The sequence below is a fragment of the Macrobrachium rosenbergii genome, chromosome 2 (genome assembly GCF_040412425.1).
Source record: "Macrobrachium rosenbergii isolate ZJJX-2024 chromosome 2, ASM4041242v1, whole genome shotgun sequence".
Lineage (NCBI taxonomy): Eukaryota > Metazoa > Arthropoda > Malacostraca > Decapoda > Palaemonidae > Macrobrachium > Macrobrachium rosenbergii.
This window is the reverse complement of record NC_089742.1, coordinates 38,103,013-38,126,684: the sequence shown is the minus strand read 5'-3', so window position 1 is coordinate 38,126,684 and position 23,672 is coordinate 38,103,013. Positions and strand designations below refer to the sequence as shown.

General features: G+C 36.3%; 1 protein-coding gene across 1 annotated transcript in view; it reads right to left on the bottom strand.

Moving 5' to 3' along the window:
- Positions 1-21,572, bottom strand: part of LOC136845178 (collagen alpha chain CG42342) — a 177,673-nt gene extending 156,101 nt beyond the window's left edge. The window contains exon 1 of the mRNA XM_067115155.1: positions 21,547-21,572. The gene's annotated coding sequence lies outside the window, so the exon portion shown is untranslated. The remainder of the gene's footprint in view (positions 1-21,546) is intronic.
- Between the last annotated feature and the right edge of the window lie 2,100 nt (positions 21,573-23,672).

Below are 23,672 nucleotides of genomic sequence, written 5' to 3'. Positions count from 1 at the left end.
CAAGGTTAATATTGCGTCACATAACTTTTCATATGCTTCAAATTTTGTCGAGCTCAAACCTAATATTTCAGTTCCTAAAATGCACAGACTAATCAATTTATCCTAAATGTGATCAAATAAAACTAGATTAGGTTTTCAAGCTGTCAGAGGGCTACAATAACGGTTGTGAGAGAAAGCTACTATACTGAATTAGATCCGGACGAATATCCATGACAAGAGCTAACTGGGAAGATCACAACACAATACGAGGAAACAGCTGAGATGTGTGGCGGAAAATAGACTGAGATGGCGCTGTCATGTGATGAGAAGGGGAGCCGTTAATCTAGAAAATATAGAAGCAGCAGGACGAAGACCAGCATGAAATCCTAAAAAAACCATGAAGGAAAAGACAATAAAAAAAAATGTTCGAGAAAGATCAAAGTCGAGAGAAATCATTCTTGTTCACGTTTAACCCGTATAGTAACTCCTTAATGACAATGGTAAAATTGATAATGTCTACTTGCTCTATTTGATGAGCAAAAAGGTTTATTTACCCTCCCGAATCCCTATTTGAAAGGGTGCGCCTGAGTTCCATACCAATAGCCTCAGAGGCCACTAATTATTGGCGTATCCTTGGGATAATGAAGCTGATATTACTCTGTCTAATAAACGATTAAGATCCATAAACATCAAATTGAGCAACAGTGGAGATTAATATCTTTCTTATCTCACAACTTTTAGCTGTAAAAACAAATACTTCCAACTTGGAGAGTTAGCAGAGTATCTAACCTATTAAGTGTTCAGAGATTAGCCCCTCTTTCAAACAGTGAGTTCCTTAGCCATGACTAATTCCATGACATACGAAGACGTCTTTCCTAATAATTCTTCCCCTCATCCCACACCGAAGTTTCCCACTCTCCCATCGCTTATGGCCATCCTGGTGATGACCTAATGGTCGATTCTCCCCTTAAGGAACCGCGCAAAGTACCGTGCGGAACAGATGGATTGCCCGACCAAGAGTCCTAAAGCAAACAAGCCATTTAGGCCTAAGGGACCTTCAAGGAGAAAGCTGGCGACAAAAATCCATCCCCGTTACGACGTCACCAGGGACATATGGCCCGCTACGTGTCATCAGTCGAGGTAATGGGGGAATTATGTGCTCCTGAGTGCGCCATTATGGAAGAAAACACTTCATGTGAAGAGGTTATATAGTTGGGATAGTCCGCAAAGTTGTTAATGAAAAAAAAAAAAAAACTCTTGTAATACAGGAACGCCACTTCTACAGACATGAAGCGCTTATTATTTTCTTAATTATCATGGACCCTGCTGAAAATAAATTTTATTTGTGCAAATTTCAGGTTAAAATGAATAAATAATAAAAGACGAAAGATAAGTCTTGTATGACATGCAGTTTACTACACAAGCTCATAACTTTTCATAACAGAAACCTGATCGGAAAGAAGTACAAACAACGCTTTTACAGGCAAAGTCAGTCTCTCTCTCTCTCTCTCTCTCTCTCTCTCTCTCTCTCTCTCTCTCTCTCTCTCTCTCTCTCTCTGGTGTTCTATTCGACTCAACATCCTTCAATCCCTTCCTTCACAAAAAAACCATGTTTGCACAAATAAATCTCATAAACATCATCATTGACGACGCGGTCAAGGCTATAAGCAACATAACGACTTAATAAACAGATGCAAAGCTGTTTACTTCTTATAAGCTAAAGGCTGATGTCTCTCGCTGCCGGGACTGGTTCAGATTCGGTCGACGGCATAAAAATATTAATTATACCAAAGCTGAACAAACCCATAAACTTGATCTTTAGGTTTAGCATAAATCACGCGTGGGGGTTTTAAAACACCTGACGGGTGTTTTTATGTGCTTTCATAAACTTTCCGATTGACAGTAAAATATCATGAGAGATCAAATAAAAATGTTCAGTTCTGGGTGTTTACTGGTTAACCATTCACAGATCTATGGGAATTCAAAGGCCACGTGATGGACGTTTTAATTTCTCGATTCCCGTTTGCATTTTTGGAGGCGATTTCCAAAGTAAATAAAATGAAATAAAATGAAGGGGTATCTCTCTCACTCGTTAAGCTTGGACATACTCTACATTTTCACATCATTTAAAAAGTGGAACCTTAAGATGCAATAGATTTTTCATTCCTTTGGAAAATTTTCCCCTTTTATAACTAAGCTTTAGCAATTCGTAATGTTCCAAAAACAGAGATATCTTCTAACGACTTCCATTTTTTTTGTCATTCTGTCTTCCTAAAATTCACTGGTTTGTTACTTTCACCTCCTTATGCACATTTCTACTGTTTCCAGTCACTTTTTCCCTCATCTTATTAATCGTTCAAGTTTTACATCTATACGATAAAAAAACTGACCAAACGTATGATTTCGCCATTTCTGTTTGTACGCAGAACTGAAACATTCCTATATTTTCACTTTATGTATGTACATATTTTATGTATGTATGTATGTATAAACAGATACATTATATATATATATATATATATATATATATATATATATATATATATATATAAATATATTCTATATGACACTGAAAAATGTGCAATAAACTTTTCCATCTTTTCCAAGACATTGTCTGGTCACTAGGGTAACAAGGTGTGACGAGTTCACCTGAGAACTAATCAGCAGTATAGCACACTGTTGAGTCTTGCGTCTTGTTTCGAAATCTATTTGAGGAAATTTTCATTACATACTGTTTGCACATAAAGCCGAGTTGCTATTTGCTTTCTTGTTCATCTATGAATATAATAAAAACAACATATTAAACTTCGTTTTGATATATAAAAAATACAATGAGAAAAAAACAAAACATAACAGTGCATGACGCATTTGTGGGTGACCGGATACACCAAAAGATGACATAAAAAAACTATCTTTTCAGCTAGTAATCCATATATCTATCTATCTATCTATATATATGTATGTGATATATATATATATATATATATATATATATATATATATATATATATATATATATATATATATATATATGTATGTGTGTGTGTGTGTGTGTGTATACATATATATGTATATATACATATATATACAGTATATATATATGTATATATATATATATATATATATATATATATATATATATTTATATATATATATTTATATATATACATATACATATAAAACACGCTTGCACACGAATAAAATCTCTACACACACCACGCAAATCACCCTCAAGCTTTTTACAAGAGCATTCCTCACACCCACACGCGAAAGACACCTTCATCACGGAGGGAGGGATCTTATCTAAGACGCCCTCGGCAGGTTCTTCCTTTGAGTAGGGAAGAAAAGAAACTATAATTGCCATTTCAATATTTGCCGCAAGTATCCCATAAATCGTCTACAGTAATAGATTTCCTTCCTTCCCTTCCATTCGCGAGGCTTTTCCTTCTTTCTTTTTCCCAACAGCCAATCCAATTCGGTCAGCGATCAGGACGCCCCGAGGGACCGCGGCGCGCCCACAGGGGATTTATTTAATTACTGTCAAGGGACTCGGGATTAACGGCGACATAAAAGGGGGAAAGAGGAATGGTGGCAGGGAAAAAAAAATGCTGGAAAAGCACAATTCAGCAGCTCTGACGACAACGACAAGGAAACTATACGGAAAACTGACACAAAACAACATACACATATATATGTTACACATTATATATATATATATATATATATATATATATATATATATATATATATATATATATATATATATATATATATATATATATATATGACTACATACTGTGTCTCATTCATTGCCCCATTGATGCGTTAATAAACGTGAAAGGCTTGGTACTGAACTTCTGCCCCCATTTTCCTGTGGGATTCGCTTATACATTGAAGTCACGTGTATATACTGTGATTTTTTAAGCATACTGTATACTGATTTCACCATTCTCTCCCAACACACACACACACACACACATATATATACACTATACGATTTCACCAATCTCTCCGATGTTAATATTTTTTTTTTTGTGGGGGACGATCACTGTTGCCGAGACATTTTAATGTTTGTAGGCACACACACTTCTTAACTGACCAATAAACTAAAACTATTTTGGGCATCTTTTCTCCTTCAGTAAACTCTTCTAATTACACCTTCTGGTACAGATATTTTTCTCGCTCTGAAAACCGCAATAGAAACAATTACGGTAAAATCTATATATTCAGAGCTATAATTCTACAACAGAAATTTAAAATTCGTATTTAAACAAATTTTAGGTAAAGCACCAGTTGCCTTCTAGTATCAACTACCTTATAACTCATCTCGTCTCTCACGGTGGTATGCCATCTTCCATAAAACTCTTCAGAATCACGGGACTTTCAGCAACCACGCCAAAATTCATCACTTCATGTTCCTTCCTGGCTTCCAATTACGTCCATAACCCAACTCTTCCTTTAGCGTGTACCTCAAGCCTTCAGCCCTTTTCAAAGCTTTTAAACTCCTTCAGGAGGAGTCTGTGCAACTTCTTTTTACGATAAAGTATTAACGTTGCATCATCTGCAAACATTACAAAACTTTCACCATAACACTCCTCCCTCTCACCCGTCTCTCTCTCTCTCTCCTCTCCTTATTTTATATATAACATAACACATGTAATATATACACACACATATATATATATGTATACATTATCAAATATATATATATATATATATATATATATATATATATATATATATATATATATATATATATATATATATATCTTTTTCACCTGTGGTAATGTGTGATAAATGAACAAGTACAAAGTTATTGTAATCATATATATTATGCGTATATGATCTATATATATATATATATATATATATATATATATATATATATATATATATATATATATATATATATATATGTATATATATATATGCATAAAGACAGTTTGACTGATAGATAGACAGACAGACAGATAGATAGTATGTGTGGTACACGAGCAGGCAGGCACGGATATGTGTCCACAAGTGCCGGAAATCTCAACTATATATCCTTCGCCCCTAACCAGCCAATAAAGTGGGGAGAAACATTTACTCTAAGACCCTATCGGTATTGGAGTCAGTACATATAATATGTATATAAACCTTGCTACTGCATAAATTAATGATTAAATTAAATGAACAGAAAGACTGGAATGGAATGGAATATAGAATGCCAAAGGACAAGCGCTGGGACCTATGAGGTCATTCGGCGATGAAAGGGAAATTGAGTGCAATGGAGGTTTGAAAGGCGTAACAGAAGAAAACCTAACAGTTGCACTATGCATCATTTTTTAGGAGAGGGTGAAAAATAAGATGGAAGAAAGAAAATATGAACGGAGGTACAGTAAAAGGAATGAAAGGGGTTGCAGCTAGTGGCCGAAGGGACGCTGCAAAGAGCCTTAGGAAATGCCTACAGTGCACCGCGTGAGGTGCACCGACGGCGCTACCCCCTACGGAGAAATATAAAGTACGAGTATACTAACACGTTGAGCAGACTAGACGTGTGTGCGCTTGCGCGTTTCCATGTTTACCTACACATTAAGACTTGTTTACAAACCGCTACCCGCTGTCTGACCGAGTCGAGACTCACCTCTGCGAAGTAATTTTTTTTCTTAAATTAACTCTTTTTTTAAACCTCATTAATGGACAGAGTATAAGCTACGAAGAAAGATTGAGTGATGTTGTATCAGGAAACTGACAGCCGGTGAGAAAAAATCTTTACGTTAGCTATAAAGAAAAGTACTTAAAGGTATGAAATATTCTTCCGTAAGATAAAACAAACTTGAGAAAAAATGGGATCTGAGGGAGAAATGAAAATCTGTAAAATAATATGAAGGCTATAATACTGTGTGTGAGAGAGAGAGAGAGAGAGAGAGAGAGAGAGAGAGAGAGAGAGAGAGAGAGAGAGAGAGAGAGAGAGAGAGAGAGAGAGAGAATCAGGAGCTTTATTAATGTCCTCTCACAATTCCAAGAAAAGGAAGACATTATTACCAGGATAGTCTTCATCATTATAACTCATCCTGAGGAAACAATCTCATATATACATTTGCAATATCAGAATAATTTCCATCATCATTAATTATGAAATTTGAAATAATATATCACATAACGTTCCTTATCGCGAACTCAGTTGGCTTGGAAAGGTGCCAAGAAGGTAAATATCCACAAGTTTTTGAAAGAATATAATTTGACATTACATGCATTTTATAAGACGCATTCGCGCGCAAACGTACAGACACGCACAATGCTTGGGTGAGCCTGTATGTACTTAAACCCGATCATCCCAAGTAGACAGACACACATTTGATTTTCTCATTCAAGGTAAATTTTCAAAGAATTAAATGACCCCCTCCCCTTCTATCTCCCGATCCTCAAGGTAACAGACTCCACTCACCCCCTGCCCCCAAAAGACAGACAGACACACATACACACGCACAGCGCCCGGCCATTCATTCAGCTCGAACTGTTCAACGCATTCTAAGTGGACCGCAATATCTGAAATAGTACGAGCGACGTTCACACACAGTAGTTCTGAATGGAAGTCCGGATAGGCAACTAACGGCAAAATTAAACAGTAGGCGGAACATATATCGGCCTTCGTCCATAGTAAAGCAACAAGAACTTTCCAATATTTTCTTTTCGGACTGAGATAAAAAGACAAACTATGGAGAGAGAAATGAGACTAGCTTTATGCCCAGCAGCCGGATTTTTTATTTGCCTGAGTTTGCATTTCCGAGGTATTCTTTCTCTCTCTTTCTTCCTCTCTCTAACATTTTGGTAGAGAATCTGTATTCCTTTTGTATATTTATCCCTTCCTTTACTTCAATGTTTACTTTCTCTACGTCACTGTCTTTCATAACATTTCTGAACAGTTTGTGTTCCTCCCCTTAATGTGATTCTCTCACTTCACAGGTATCCCCCCCCCCTCTCTCTCTCTCTTTCTCTCTCTCAACATGTTTCAACTGAATTCATTTGTAACACGGGACAGGAGGACAATTCCTAACAAAATAAAAAAGAAAAAAAAAATTTACAACAGGAAAGGCAACGTGTCTAGCCTGAAAAGTTCCAAAGCTGCCTCTCTTAACATTCATTTATTTTGTATATCGGTCTCCGTGACTGGAATTCCCCACTTCCGGTTCTAAAATTTGGCGAGAGGTCAAGGGACAGGTCTGGGCCTGGATTTCCGAGTAAAAACTACCGTAAAAGCGTAAAAAAAAGATAAAAAAAAAAAAAATTTCTTTGGTTTAATTAGTTCGCAAAGGGCAGTTTGTAGCGTCCAGCCATATGTGGACGTTTTCAGGGAAGGGAAACGTCGTATTCATTTTTATTTTAGGGATTAAATGTAACCTCAGTTATAAAGTAGATAAACTTTTTGATATAACAGTAATGGCATGAATATTTACAGTCATGAACTGAACTGAACTGAACCTAGAATTTAAGCCGAAGGCCAAGCACTGGAACCAATGAGGTCATTCGGCGCTGAAACGGAAATTGACATTAGAAGTTTAAAAGGTGTAACAGGAGGAAAACCTCGCAGTTGCACTATGAATCAACTGTTAGGAGAGGGTGAAAAGTAAGATGGAAGAAAGAATATGAAAGGAGGTACAGTAAAAGGAACGAAATGGGTTGCGGCTAGGGGCAGAAGGCACGCTGCAAAGAACTTAAGTAATGCCTACAGTGCCCCGCACGAGGTCAACTTGACAGTCATGAAATGCCCTTTGAAAGGCTACACTTCAGGTTTTCGGCAAGTATTTTGGGATGAGGTTACTATTCCTACTCCCCCACCCCAAGGGTGATCGAAAGCATATCTATCAATGGCACATGGCATTTCTGCTGGTCACCCAACCAAAAGCTGCCCAGACCGAGCTGTTCTGCCTATTTGTAAATCTGTTCGTTTACTGTTAGATAAGACGTACTTGACATAAATATCTATGCCACACATACACATTTTACAAATGTATGCAAGTATAAGATGATATTCAGTACAAAAAAATATTTATAAAATATATATAGTAACTGTAAATGGGAGAGGGATACAATATTAAAACCAGGGTTTTCACTAGTTTGGAAAAACCCAACATTAATTCTTTCTTCCATGACATGCAAAATTTTTGCATAAGTTTATCAACCTCATAGACGTTCTTGAATCTTAATTTTTTCTAAGCTAATAGGCAGCCCGGGATTTTCACTCAAGGAAATAAGAGATTACTAGCGAATTATAAAAGTGAGGTTCCGTAAGGCTGATTCGGCTAACTTTACATTCATATTTGTTTGCGTAGGTTCTGTGACACTTAGTACCTATCACTACCTACTTTCTCTACTCATAAGCGCTGAGTGTTCGAGAGATTACATGAAAAGACATTACGATGTTATAAAAGGGGCAGCGGGAAATTTAGGGTTAGAGGTGAAAACATCAGGTGTTGCAATAAAAAGGTATTGCTAGAGAGAGAGAGAGAGAGAGAGAGAGAGAGACGGAGAATGTTATCGGCACCTATTCTAGAGTGCTAACTGACCTAGTACAAAAGAATTTTGAAAGAACTTTACACCATTTTAAAGTATCCTTTGGAAAATCACAATTTATTAAGAATAAAGGTTACTGTAAGAGGGAATTTGGCCTTACAAGAGAAAAAGAGAGAGAGAGAGAGAGAGAGAGAGAGAGAGAGAGAGAGAGAGAGAGAGAGAGAGAGAGAGAGAGAGAGAGAGAAACCACAACATTTTTTCCAGTAAGCCATTCGAAAACGACGACTAGTAACAAAAATAGGAAGTGCCGAGGAGAAGCTATATTTCTACCAAAGTTCCAACAAATATCCGTTTCCAAGAAGAGACGAAATAATGATAATAAATTCCTCGAATAAAAAAGGACGTCGAGAGAGGGAAGCTCACAAGGAGATTTAGCTCGGGGCAAAGTTGGGTCATTATAAAGTGTTCCTGGGAATGGACAATTGGACACGATTCCCAGACACAGCTACATTCACTCTTTTATTTATTTATTTATTTTTATCTGTTTATACACACGACAGGAATGAGAGAATTAAATTGCAACTATAGCCTCAATAATAATAGAATCTATTAATAATGAAGAACATTTATTTATACATAACATTATTGGCAAACGGCATCTGCATGCACCGACAAAGCTGGCAAATAAAGACAAATCATGAACAATATTACTCAGAAAACCGGCATTTTGACAATATTGAAGAAATGCATTTCCGCAATATTTCAAACCTCAGGTGATCTTAAATAACTTGAAAAATTCTATACATGCGACGACTGACATTACCAACAGAAAAGAGAGAGAGAGAGAGAGAGAGAGAGAGAGAGAGAGAGAGAGAGAGAGAGAGAGAGAGAGAGAGAGAGAGAGAGAGAGAGATTTACTAACTAGAAAATAAAGTTGTATTGTAACAAAATTTGTCGACTTCCAATGACTTACAGAAACACGTCCATGACACTAATGAATTTTGTACAGGAAGCAAGGTTAAATGGTATGTGTGTGTGTGTGTGTGTGTGTGTGTGTGTGTGTGTGTGAGAGAGAGAGAGAGAGAGAGAGAGAGAGAGAGAGAGAGAGAGAGAGAGAGAGAGAGAGAGACTTACTGTCAAATACAGAAAAATTCCTTGAAAACTTATATAGAAATAAAAGAGACAAGAAAAATAATTTGCACAAAACGCAGTGCAAATGAAAACTAGACAAAATTCACATGACCGTCGCATTCCAAGTACGAATCCCCGCATATCATGCTGCATATTCAACCGGATCCGATATTTCTTCTCGCGATGACAATTCCTCCTGAAAGCTACAACTGAATTTCCGTAATGCATACGTGCGTCGGAATTTTCCGCTTCATTTCCGGCTTCCTAATGCGGCCGTGTGCTGTCAATTCCCCGCCGGCACGGCTGACTTAATTGTCGTCAAAAGCGGCCATTGCATACGATTTCGTAAAACAGCAAATGCGAGTTAATCGCTGTTATATGCACACGACGGGCCTCGTTCCGTGGCGGGGGAGTATGGCTGGCAAGTTCTTTGTGTTAATTGCGTCTATGACCATCGGATTTGTGACGACAGTCTGCAATATCGATTCAATCGTTCTCATGGACTGTTTGTTATACATTATGTAATATCCACCATCTTTCATATTAATGCGTCAATGACCACGTCGGTTGTGACGCTTGTAATATTTAAAAATTTCAAATTAATAGTTTTCATCGATACTCACGATTTAAATCAATAGCTTTCCCTCCTAATATATGCAAAAGATTTGCGATCACTTCATCAAAACAATACAGCTATTAAATGTAAAATTCAACAGCTCTTATTAAAAGGCAGTCTTGACATTTACTCGCAAAATGAGTAGGCCGAGGTAATCAATCACCAGTTAGCAACAATTATCAGATGTCAGGTCAATCATCAAATAAATCATTAATTAGTAACAATCAATCATTATTACGGGAATGTCAAGCCCAGCTAATAGACTCGATGTATAAGTTTCGATATAAAAAAAATTCTTCAAATGTATAAATATTCCGTAACCTCTTCCAGTCCGAAATTTACTAATTAGATTCTTGTCAAATGTACGGCTCTATTTTAGTTATCCTACCAAATACGAAAAAAATGTTTTCATCTATGATTTAGTGATGAAAAAATTCCAAATCATATCGAACACGTGTAGGAAATTAATACCTATGCTAGTCGTAAAATCCAGTATTAAAAGCTTAAGAATTTTTAATAATTTCTATAACGTACATCAAAATTATATAATCATCTCCAATCATTAACCTTACATATGCTATCGGCAAGTCAAGAATAGCAAAAATGCTAATTACCCACTCCTGTCACATGCAGTGGCTGATTAAATTAATTTGGCCCTGTAAAAATGAAATAAATCTAGGGAATCACGCTGAACATTCAAACCCTGCTAATTCTTTCGTTTTGTATAAGACGTTCCACCGTCCGTGATATATGTGTATATGTATATGTACATATGTGTGTAAATGTATTTATGTATATGTATGTGCATATATATGTATGTAATATGTATGTGCATATATATATGTATGTAATATATATATATATATATATATATATATATATATATATATATAATATATATATATATATATATATATATATATATATATATATATATATATATATATTATAATATATATATATATATATATATATATATATATATATATATAGAAATATATAGATATATGAATACATATGTGTGTGACAACCTTTCTCTAAGAAAACGCCTTAACAGTGAATAAAAACATCATAATTGCATGTTCATAAATACCATATACTAAAATAAAACGTAAATCAGACAATTTAAAGAAGATAAAATGCCGTGAGTTACTCATATTATTTTATTGTTATTTCAGTAGATGAAACCTGTTCACACAGAACAAGCGCACACTGGGGCCATTGACTTGAATTCAAGCTTCCAAAGAATGTTGGTTTCAACCTCCTACCACAGACCCCACACTGCAGCAGTAACTGGTCATGATACAGAGGCAGTGATTCTTCATCGCTCTGGGGGAGACGCAAACCGGCGACATCTGAGTGGCATGCCACAACTCTAACCACTATACCAGCAGTGGTCCGGACTACTTGACAGATATGCGGTAGAGCTTTAAAAAGTAACCGAAAAATGACTAATAAAGAATGAGAAATTCAAGCAGAGTGAAAATATTAACTTGGGTTTAGGGTGCCAAGGGTGAAATGCAAAACTGACCTTCCTAAAACGAGACTACTACTACTACTACTACTACTACTACTACTACTACTACTACTAAAAAAAAAAAAAAAAAAAAAAAAATCGACGCATTTTCAGAATATTACTCGGCCACGGCCCCTTCCCCTGGCACTGTAGACAATGCATGACATTATCGCACCGCACTCTCGGACGATATCAGTTGCTGCTTGGCTACGACACTAACAACATCGAAAGGTCGTTCATTCATTAACTAAAGGAGGCTCTAGAACCTGAAAATTTGTACTTATTTTTGTACAACTATTCTGTCAGCATACTTTTGGAAGTTTCCTCTTCATGACAACACAAATAGTAATGCTCTCTCTCTCTCTCTCTATGCGTCAATGACCATTGCAACTTGCTCATCCAAAGGGAAGGGGTAGGGGTGGTACTGGACGCCATCCCTCTCCCTCTCAATGCATGAGGGTCCCTGAATCTTGCATGATCTTCCGAATCCGGCTCACGATAAGGACAGCGCTGCCAGCCGTATGAGTAATATCATGAAAGAAGGGAGAGGGTTAGGCTGGGGAGGATGTGGGCGTGGCCTAGTGATATTCTTAAAATGCGTCGACTATAGTGATGGAGAGACTTTAGAAAATAAGAATTTTTTTTTAACGTTTCAAAATGTCGGAAGCACTATATCACGACTAACCGCATTTCTGAACTTACACAAGGAAACGCTTTCATCTACACCTGCAGATCTGTTAGTGCAGCACTTAAAAACATGTTATTTCAACTAAGATGTCATTATCGAGTGGAACATACTGTTTAAAAACAGTAGAAGCGAATTTACGAAGAAATGAATAAGGATTGAAATTGTGTTGGGTTTAAGGAGAGAGAGAGAGAGAGAGAGAGAGAGAGAGAGAGAGAGAGAGAGAGAGAGAGGAAGAAAGCTCTTGTACCTAACACTTGGATGGAAAACCTTTACGAAACAATCAACACCCATGTATGCAATATCGCTTATGCCCTCATAAAACTTTATTAAGCATAGCAATAACATGAAAAGAGAGAGAGAGAGAGAGAGAGAGAGAGAGAGAGAGAGAGAGAGAGAGAGAGAGAGAGGGGAGAGAGAGAAGAGGAGGGGGAGGAAGCACCGATAGCGAGGTTTATAGTTAGAGACGATAAACACAGTGAACGATATCCGCCCTTCACTTGTATATGGTAATAAGTAGCCAAGCATAAAAGTCTCACAATGCCGTTGCACGGAAATATTATCTTTATTAATTTTCTCTTTTGCTCATATGAAAAAAAAAGGCTAATTCTCCTTAACGGTGGCAGTTTGTTTATGCCAACAACAGTCATATGCACAAACTCCTACACACATACACGCCTCATTATGGATATAACTAAAAAGGTCGAGCATATTTATACACACTATCTACATTCATATGTACACACACATGTATATATATATACATACATACAGTACAGTACATATACATATATATATATATATATATATATATATATATATATATATATATATATATATAGAGAGAGAGAGAGAGAGAGAGAGAGAGAGAGAGAGAGAGACTCTGAAGGTTTAACTCATACGCCCTACACTGGGATGAGGTTGTTAACTCCTTGCCCTTCTATATATATACATACATACATATATATATATGTATATATATATATATATATATATATATATATATATATATATATATATACATACATACATACATACATACATACATACATATATATATACAAGTGTGTGTGTGTACGTATGTATACACAGAGAAATAACAGTAAAACACACCCCTTGTAAAGTATCAGTTATTCTTGATTACGGCTATTGCAGAGTGCAGCCGTTTCTCTCAGAGAATAGTTTCCAGTACTTACTCGGAGCGTTTGAGAAGATAGAGAGACGGATTAAATCTCTTATCTCTCAATTCCTTTTCCCTGCTGGACTGCTTAAATATCCATTATTCTCTCCTGCACCCGTTTTACTTCCTTTACCCTAGTTTTACAGCTCTCTCTCTCTCTCTCTCTCTCTCTCTCTCTCTCTCTCTCTCTCTCTCTCTCTCTCTCCAAAAAAATATATGAAAAAACACTCGTATTACGTCATTCAAAATAAAAATAAAGGCATGAAATTAGTTCTAAACAATATCAGTAACTTTTACTTATTTCTTCGAAAACAAATCAATGAATATATTAAAAGAAAGGTCCAGAGATTTCAACGCAGCTGGCATACGAACTATCAATTTCATTAGGGAAGGACTAAAGAGGTACAAAGAAAATGTCTTCGCCTACCAAGGAAGACCGTAAGGATGAAAGTGTCTGTTTTCCTACGAGAGAAAATGCCTTAAAGCCCTGAGGCTGACCACCACTCCTTCGCAGCCGACCAATTGTACTTGTCCAGGCCTGGTTTTACGACCTCAAAAATGAACCCGGGTAAAGGATTCCCATTTTACGTTATCTCCTGCGATACAGGGGGAGAGAGAGAGAGAGAGAGAGAGAGAGAGAGAGAGAGAGAGAGAGAGAGAGAGAGAGAGAGGAGGCCTTGGAAGTTACGTTTCAAGAATGTGCAAATGGAAAATATTACATGGCATGTAATTCCAACACGGATTGCTTATGTGAAAAATGATTTAGCATTAAAACTATATCGAGAACCATGCATATTGGATATATTTCATTACAGTATTTGAAACCAAAACTTTTATAGTTAGCAGTCGATATATACGAGTAGAGGGCAACTGGTTTTGTTATAATGAGCACTGGGATATAAAACTGAAAAATAAGCAATAAGATGGCTTGATATTTACGTATGGATATGACGCTGATTAACAAAAAAACTGCAGCCGACATACTGAAAACAATTAACGAGGAGGTTTTGTTGTGACTTCTTCAAACACAAAACTGCATACCAACTACATGCACTGACCACCCAATACTCCCTCAATTCGCAGGTATAGGGGAAAGGAATTCATTAGTTTTATGAGATCATCCGAATCAAATCCTTCGTTAAAGATTAACCACCCCTAGGTTGAAAACTAACGTAGGCAGCCTCTCTATATAATTTTTGTATAATATACGGTCTAGTGCTTAACCATCAGGAACTATATTATCAACAAATATAAACACCTGCCATTTATACGAGCTTTCTTTGTAAACTTATTCTTTATATTTCTTCAGTCTGCTAAGTAAAGGACAAGAAGTCGAAAGGCCTTGCAGTACTTCAATGTTTCCCTTTCCTACCGTGGATTTTGTTTTTATTTAAATATAAACATAAATATACTTTTCTGTTTAGATACTAAATCCATTGCAGTTCTTTTCCTAAAAATCCAAAGTTCTGATAGTGAAAGTATAAAAAGTACGACGGAGGCTCAGTCACTGCAGGCATAACCACTTTATTCATTTCAGTTACATGCACACCTCATATACTCTTTAAGTTGAACAAATTGGGATTTTTTGGAGGGGTGAAAGGTTAGGATGCCTAAAAAGTGCGACCCATTGTATAGAAAACACCTTCATAATGGAAGAGCAGGCTAGTATAAGCATGGCAAAGGCTGCAGGGATAAACTGCTTAGGTTACTTTATGAAGCATCTGCAGTCTACTCAGATCTAGGAGTAAATGGGAAATGAAGGTAGCAGACATTTAACTGCCTCTAATGACGTGTCGGAAATGTGAGAGAATGCAAACAGATCGCGTGTATCTTTAAGATTCATGTTGATGGTGACTGAATTTGTAGAGAACATCTTGACTGGTTTAGTACACTACAATGTCAAAAGAAAGTATACTTTGAAAGTGACCATTTAATGTTTTTTTAAGCAAGAAAGAAGTTAGGATAAGAAGACAGCGATTTTATGTTATGAGATACGAAACTACGACACGACTGAAGGCGTAAAGGGCGGCTCCTGCAGATGGTGCTCACTGTAATTGGTGAGAAGTTAGAAGAACTGGTGAAATATCAACAGGCTATTTGTACGCAAAAAAGCATGAGGCAAATTCAAACCAAAATAGTGAATATACAGAGAGCATCATGGATGAAGGGAAGCAGGAAACGAAGTTTTTTCAAAGGTATTTAGGAACAAAAATTACAAATGAAAGTTGAAAATGTGAACAGACAATTCATACAGTGAACTGGGAAAGAATGAAGGGGCTTGTTTAATTTCAAATAAAATGAAGACAAATGCCTGAAAGCACAAAGCGATTGTCGAGTTAAGTCTTCCGTGAGAAAGAGCAGTCAACGTTACTGAAAGAGAAAAATGGGAGGTGGTGAAATAAAATTTGTGTAAACTGCAGGAATATTTAAAACATTAAAAGCCGGGACGCGACACATGCTAGTAGATTGAATGATTTTGGAAAAACGGTTATTCACATGGGACTCATGGATGTACTTATGATATAATGAACGGCATATGTGGGTTATTAAATTGTTTAGAATGGAATAATTAAAATAAAAAGTGCTAAGCCCATGGAGTATAGAAGAATTAGAAAAACAATACAAAGTGCAGTAGGCTATTACTGAGACAGGTATAAAAACTAAAAAACTACACGTCTATCTATATCTAATAAGAGTATGGGAATTTTATTAATATTAGAAGTACAACATAAGAATCTCTCTCTCTAGAATTTTCACATTCCAAGTCTCCAAATCTTCTCCGGTAAATTAGTGATATGTCACTGAACGTCCACAATTTTTGCCCAGCATAATATGCCCGATACTTGAGTACTCTCGAAAATTTCTACGTTAAGAGAACTTAACCATCAGCTTTATTCCAATGTACGCAGAGCGAAACACTCTGCTGCGCGATTTCTCTCTCTCTCTCTCTCTCTCTCAAAAATTCAAATCAAGTGTAACACTCTACTGCACGATTTATCTCTCTCTCTCTCTCTCTCTCTCTCTCTCTCTCTCTCTCTCTCTCACACAAATTCAGATCCAGCGAAACGCTCTACTGCACGATTTATCTCTCTCTCTCTCTCTCTCTCTCTCTCTCTCTCTCTCTCTCTCTCTCTCTCAAAAATTCAGATCTAGCGAAACGCTCGCTGCAAGATTTCTCTCTCTCTCTCTCTCTCTCGCTCTCTCTCTCTATCACCCATAGGGCTGACAACACACGCACCCCTAAAAGCAACAGCTCTATCTCCCTCTCTCTGTCCGGCGAGAGCAAAGCAAATGCCAGAATTCCCAAGAGTAAAAGACCAGAGCCGAGAGGAAGCAAGGAAACTCTGAGGCACACCTCTTCTTCCTCCTCCCCTTTCTTGTGGAATTCCAATCAGTTCTCTCTCTCTCTCTCTCTCTCTCTCTCTCTCTCTCTCTCTCTCTCTCTCTCTCTCTCTCTCTCTCGATCAGTCCCATACACCCTGCAATGGCAGGGGGACTTCCCCTTCCGTCATTTGCATTCCCCACTTCCTCCGCACTCTGGGAATCTTTCCCCCTTTCTGGAATCCCTCCGACAATCGTCTTTTCCCCTGATGCCCCAAATAAAGAAGAAGTCGAGAGGATAAGATGCATCGAGGAAAGGCATCCGGACGGAACAACAACAACAATACTGCAAGAGAAGAGGAGGATATGCAATATCGAGGAAGTATATTGCAGCAGACCGAGACTACAATAGAGGAAAAAAAAATACAACAGAGGGTCATTTCCTGAGAGAGAGAGAGAGAGAGAGAGAGAGAGAGAGAGAGAGAGAGAGATATTGCTCCGGACAAAGTTGTCCAAGGAAGCTCATCTTTTATCGAGGTGTGCATCTGGAATGCGCGGCATTCCATTAATATCCAAGTTGCTTGCACTTGCTCAGATTTTTACCTGCAGTCTTTGCAGACCCCCCCAAAGTCCCAGAAACTTGAGAGAAGTATTCTGCTCTCTTACTAAGTAATAATTGCGCACTTTCAGGAGTTACAAAAGCCAGTTTTGTGTGTGTATGTGCGCAAGAGAGAGGGAGAGAGCGCGTTAACCGGTATAAAATATTTAGCCTTCGAACGTGTTATCCGGATATGGAAAATAGCTGACTGTATTTGATTTCCAAATCCAAACAATTCTTACATTCACAAATCAGACCGAATAATGAAAACTTACACAGAAAAATGACGAAAACGGGATGAACTCAATTTTACTTATGAAGAAACCACGCTTCCACTGCAAAAATCATTATTTCAAAAGAAAAAACTACAAATAATGAACGAACTGAAAAACACTGCTTGTGTTCCCTAAGCCAAAACACATTAATTAATTTCATCAAACTCTATAGCATTATAATATTGTACCAACCGGCAAATTCTGGCTCACGAAGATTGTAATTAAGGAAGAATAGGGTGAAACAATATAAATGAAACAAGATTAATCTTCCTATACGTACGATTTTTCTTCCTGGAAGGCACAAATTCGTGATGATTATAAATCTTGCATGTGTGTGTGTAAGAGAGAGAGAGAGAGAGAGAGAGAGAGAGAGAGAGAGAGAGATATATTAGTAACAGCGACTATGCGACTAAAATTTAAAACAAGAGTGGGAGAGGCAAATGAAATTCATACTGAGAGAGAGAGAGAGAGAGAGAGAGAGAGAGAGAGAAGTACACAGCTGGCGGTAATGAATCAAGTAGGTAATGTCTAAGTCTTCACGTCAGGGGAGCAAAAAGTATCGCAGGCTGTGCGTTATTTACGATTGTAACACGCATGCGCGGCGCTGACGCCTAAACGCATCTTGGAGTCATCTGTCACGGTAGCAACCGCCTCCTTTTTATATATATGTATATATATATTACGATATTCTATCTCTCCTCTTTTTTCCCCTTCTTTTGTTGTACGTAATCGGATCTCGTTTGAATATTAATGGGATTATTTTATCAGATATTCTTAATTATATTGTCACATTCGCCAGCAATAACGCGTTTGGAATAAGATTTCTTTTAAAAATTATAATTCATTCTCTTATCTTTTTATATTTCAAGACCAGTTTTGCACCTTCACTTCTATCGTGTTTTAGTTTCCTCTAAGTCCACTTATGTTGCATAATAGTTAGTGTTGATATGTTTGATCATTTGGTTAATTTTAATGTCGTGTTTCACTGTCTGTCATTTTTGCTTTAAAATTAAATATACGTTCGCTGATGTATACTCATTACATTTACAAACAAATCTTAACTATTATATTCCGTTTTAGTCTTCCTCTAATATATATATATTATTTAATCTGTTTTAGCACTGAAGATGAGAATTTAATTCCTAAAAGGTTCTTGGAGGAAAGAAGTTTGTGACTACATATGCTCAAGTTTCCACTAAACATTTAATTAAAGACTAACTTTATATATATATATATATATATATATATATATATATATATATATATAATATATATATATATATATATATATATATATATATATATATATATATATATATATATATATATTTATACTGTATGTATATAATTATATATACACATAAATATATGCATAACTGAATCACGAATATATGGAACGATGAATATATAACAAAGATTAAAATCCACTTTAGCCGAAAGATAGTTATCGGAGTGTTGCTAGGCCTTTCGACTTATAGTCCTTTACTTAGCAGACTCAGTAAAGGACTGTGTTGAAAGGCCTTGCAGCACTCCATTGTTTGCCTTCGTGATTTTTTCTATATATATATATATATATATATATATATATATATATATATATATATATATATATATATATATATATATATCCATACATACGCACAGAAAGAGCAAACACAATCTCTGCCCATTCTACGCTTTCGGACTTGCATTCATTTGCATAAAAGCCATTGTCAAGTCAGCCATTCACGACGATGGTGATTTAATCCAACATTCGCGTCTAATAGAGCGGGTTCGATTGGCCGGCCATTCGTCCTGGCCTGTTCTCTCCGCTTCCCTCCTCTCGACTCAACGTTTGTCCGTCTGTCTCTCACGCGTCTCTGTTCGTCTCTTGAATGTCTGTTTGGTGACCTGTTTGACTTTTTAACTCTCTAATAATAATAATAATAATAATAATAATAATAATAATATTTAATAATAATAATAATAATAATAATTTATTATTATTATTATTATTATTATTATTATTATTATTATTATTATTATTCAAAAGATGAATAATAATAATGATAAGTATGAATCAAGTCGTCAGCTTCTTCCGCAAACGATGGCTTATTTCTAACAGACAAGTATTACCAAATAGTGAAGGGTAATCAGTGAAGCTTTATTGCCACCTTGTAATTTACTATGATGAAAAAAGGGAGTAACGAGGAACGGGATTTGGCAGTAGCACAGGACTCCGCTATTAACGAAGGAAGAGACTCAGCATGGGGGAGGAAGATTACACGTCCATAAAATTAAAAACTTAAAGAAAGCAACCCCCAAAAAGACGTACACTAAAAAAGAGACGCATCCTAAAGACAAGTCACATGAAACCCTGATTACGACAATTACTGAAAATGGAGAGAATCACTTAAACACGATCACACAAGTAATAACGTAAGGGATGTAGGCGGAAGCAACAGAAAACACTACAAAAAATGTAAACATAAAAAATGCAATCGCGTTTTCTGTATAGCCGCTACAGCGTATAATCAAGGCCACCGAAAATAGATCTATCTTTCGGTGGTTTCGGTATAATGTTATATGAGCAGTGGCCCATGAAACTTTTACCACGGTCCGGTGGTGGCCTATCCTATATCGTTGCCAGAACCACGATTATGGCTAACTTTAATCTTAAATAAAGATAAAAAAAACTACTGAGGCTAGAAGGCTGCAACTTGGTATGTTTGATGATTGGAGGGTGGATGATCAACATATCAATTTGCAGTCCTCTAGCCTCAGTAGTTTTTAAGATCTGAGGGCGGACAGATGAAAGTGCGGACAGAAAAAAGTGCGAACGGACAGACAAAGCCGGCATAAGAGCTATCTTATACAAAAACTAAAAAGGGAAACATATAATAATTATATAATAATTATGAGTAACAGGAGGCTAAGAACTGACTTTGGTTCTACTTTACATTATAATTATTCTTTCGGATTCTACCAACCTTTTCAGTTCACATTTTTCCAGACGTGCGTTTCCATATTAATGAGCTATTCGTGACATACATACATACATGCATAAATACATACATACATACATACACACACACAATATATATATATATATATTATATATTATATATATATATATATATATATATATATATATATATATATATATATATATATATATATATATATATATAGCCAAACAGAAAATGTGTAAACAGTCACCATCATTTTAACCTATAACTAATTCAAACTAACACCGCGAAATATAAAAATAAACGAGTACATATATGTATAAATAAATACTGTCAATTCATTAGAATACCATGCAGACAAAAATATTTCATTCCTCTCTGTAATTGTTCCTGAAACACAACATAGTAAAATATGCATAACTTTTCCGGTAATGCTACTGACAAAGGCATTACGTAATATATATTTTTAATTTATGAATGAGTTCAATACTGTATATCATCAATCAAAATAAAAGTTAACATTCTGGTAATGCACCAAATTCTTGCTGCTTTGCTTGAATTGAGAATTTGGTTGTTTTGCCAAAAAATGATTGCAAACATAGACCAATAACAATGCCCTGACATCAGGAATGAAAAAGGCCCACATAACTAACAAATAATGACCCGAATAATGCGACGTTATGTAATAGCAAATGAAACCCATTTTTCAGTATACACTGGACAGTCTAATTTCCAAGTCACTGCATGGTAAGTTAGGTAGTGATTCAATTAATTAAAAATAAAAATCAATAAGATTCTTACCATGCAAGCGATGATTCTTATTCAGTTTGAACTACAACAACTACCACTACTACAATGGCTCCATCGAGCACTGTTGATAATGGTGAGCGGTTACTCCTATGCAATCAAACATGCTTCTGCTCCATGCAACTCCTCTATCCTTCTGATGGAAACCACAGACTAAACTGACTTTCTGTCCCCAAAGACTATGGTTTAAAACACTTCCTTCCCAATCACTATTTTGCACAGATTCAGGTCCCACTCAACACAGTGGGTGTAATGCGCAAGACGTCTTACAGTGTTTGTCTTCTCTTCGCATTTCTGACGTCTCTGTTAAACAAACATAAAGTGCCACTTTAAGTTATTGGTTAAAGAACCCTGTCCAACAATTTGTTTACTTTTCAGGCGATTTCAACCAATTTTCAAAGTCAGTCATTATCGCCACATGCAGACAAACGTCAATGCACGAAAACTGAAGTCCACAAGGACAAACAATTTCAGGCGATATGACAGGATCCTTTATTGCATAAATTAAAAGATTCACCCTCGATTAAAAACAATAAAATACATGGTCCCAAAAGTAAATCCGTTACAATAAAGAACGAGAAGAACCGGAAGACAGAAGACGAAGGCGAAGACGAGAAAGACAATGCCATTTACGAAGCGAACCTCAAGGGAGCGCCTCTGTAATTGGCTTCGTTTATTCTTACTCTGCGGATATGATGAGGATGAGAGATACTGGAACAGAGTGAAGGAAACAGCAAGTCCTGTGAGAGTTTTCTAATTCATAAGAAGTGTGTGTATATATATATATACATATGCATATACATATACATGTATATATATACATATACATGTTTATGTACATATCTATATACATATACATATTAGATAAATAAAGACAAAATCCCCGAAGGAAAGAGAAACAATGGAGTGCTGCGAGGCCTTTCGACTGACGCCCGTTACTTAGCAGACTGCTAAGTAAAGGACGATAGTCGGAAGGCCTCGCAGCACTCCACTGCTTGTCCTTCGTGGATTTTGTCTTTATTTATATATATTCATCACGTTCCATATTTTCGTGATTTAGTTATACATACATATACATGTATATATATACATACATACAATATATATATATATATATATATACATATTAAATATATATATATATGTCTATATATATACATACATACATACATACATTGTATATATATATATATATATATATATATATATATATATATATATATATATATATATATATATATATATATATATATATATATATATATATATATATATATATATATTTAGTATTTATCAAACACAATCATAATATCTCCCTTAACTTTTGATTCCTTTCACATGTTGGAAACGCTTGTCACTACGAAGCCTGAATCAAGTTAATAAAGAAATGAAGTTTTCAGATGCCCGGCTGAGTATTCGACCTAGTGTCCGGAGTACACACGCACACACACACACACACACACTGTATTTCATTGGCCAGATGGCCACCACATTGTGTATGTGTAAGAATAAAGCAATTCTGATGTCCGCTGCAGGCTTCGAACCCGCCAGCATCCAGCGTATCAAAGCGACCTCGTTCTGACACTATGGATGTGGGGTTCGAATCCTGCTACGGACATCAGAGTTCTTCATATTCTTGCATCTGGATCTTAGGCTCGTGGTGACTAGCGTATCCAAAAAAGTGTGAAGAATTGAGAAGTTAAGAGGGCATTCACTGTGGATATTACAATTACATGCGCACACATATATACATATATGTACACACACACACGCATATATATATATATATATATATATATATATATATATATATATATATGTGTGTGTGTGTGTGTGTGTGTGTGTGTGTGTGAGCAAGTGTGAGAGACAGAGGGATCAAATTGAAATGCATATCTTTATTATTGTAAATACCATTCTCAACCTCCTCTCCTATCATAATACGTAGCATAACTTTCCCGACTACCTGGCTAAGAGTCGGGACGCCACCCCTGCCCCCAACCCCCGGCCCCACACCCTCCGCCGCCTTCCGCCACGAGGCAGTTTCACAGTTACTTCCATCAGAATTTTGCTATGCCACTAAAATGCAATAAAGGCGGCCGCCGTAAACAAGCGTTCGAGAT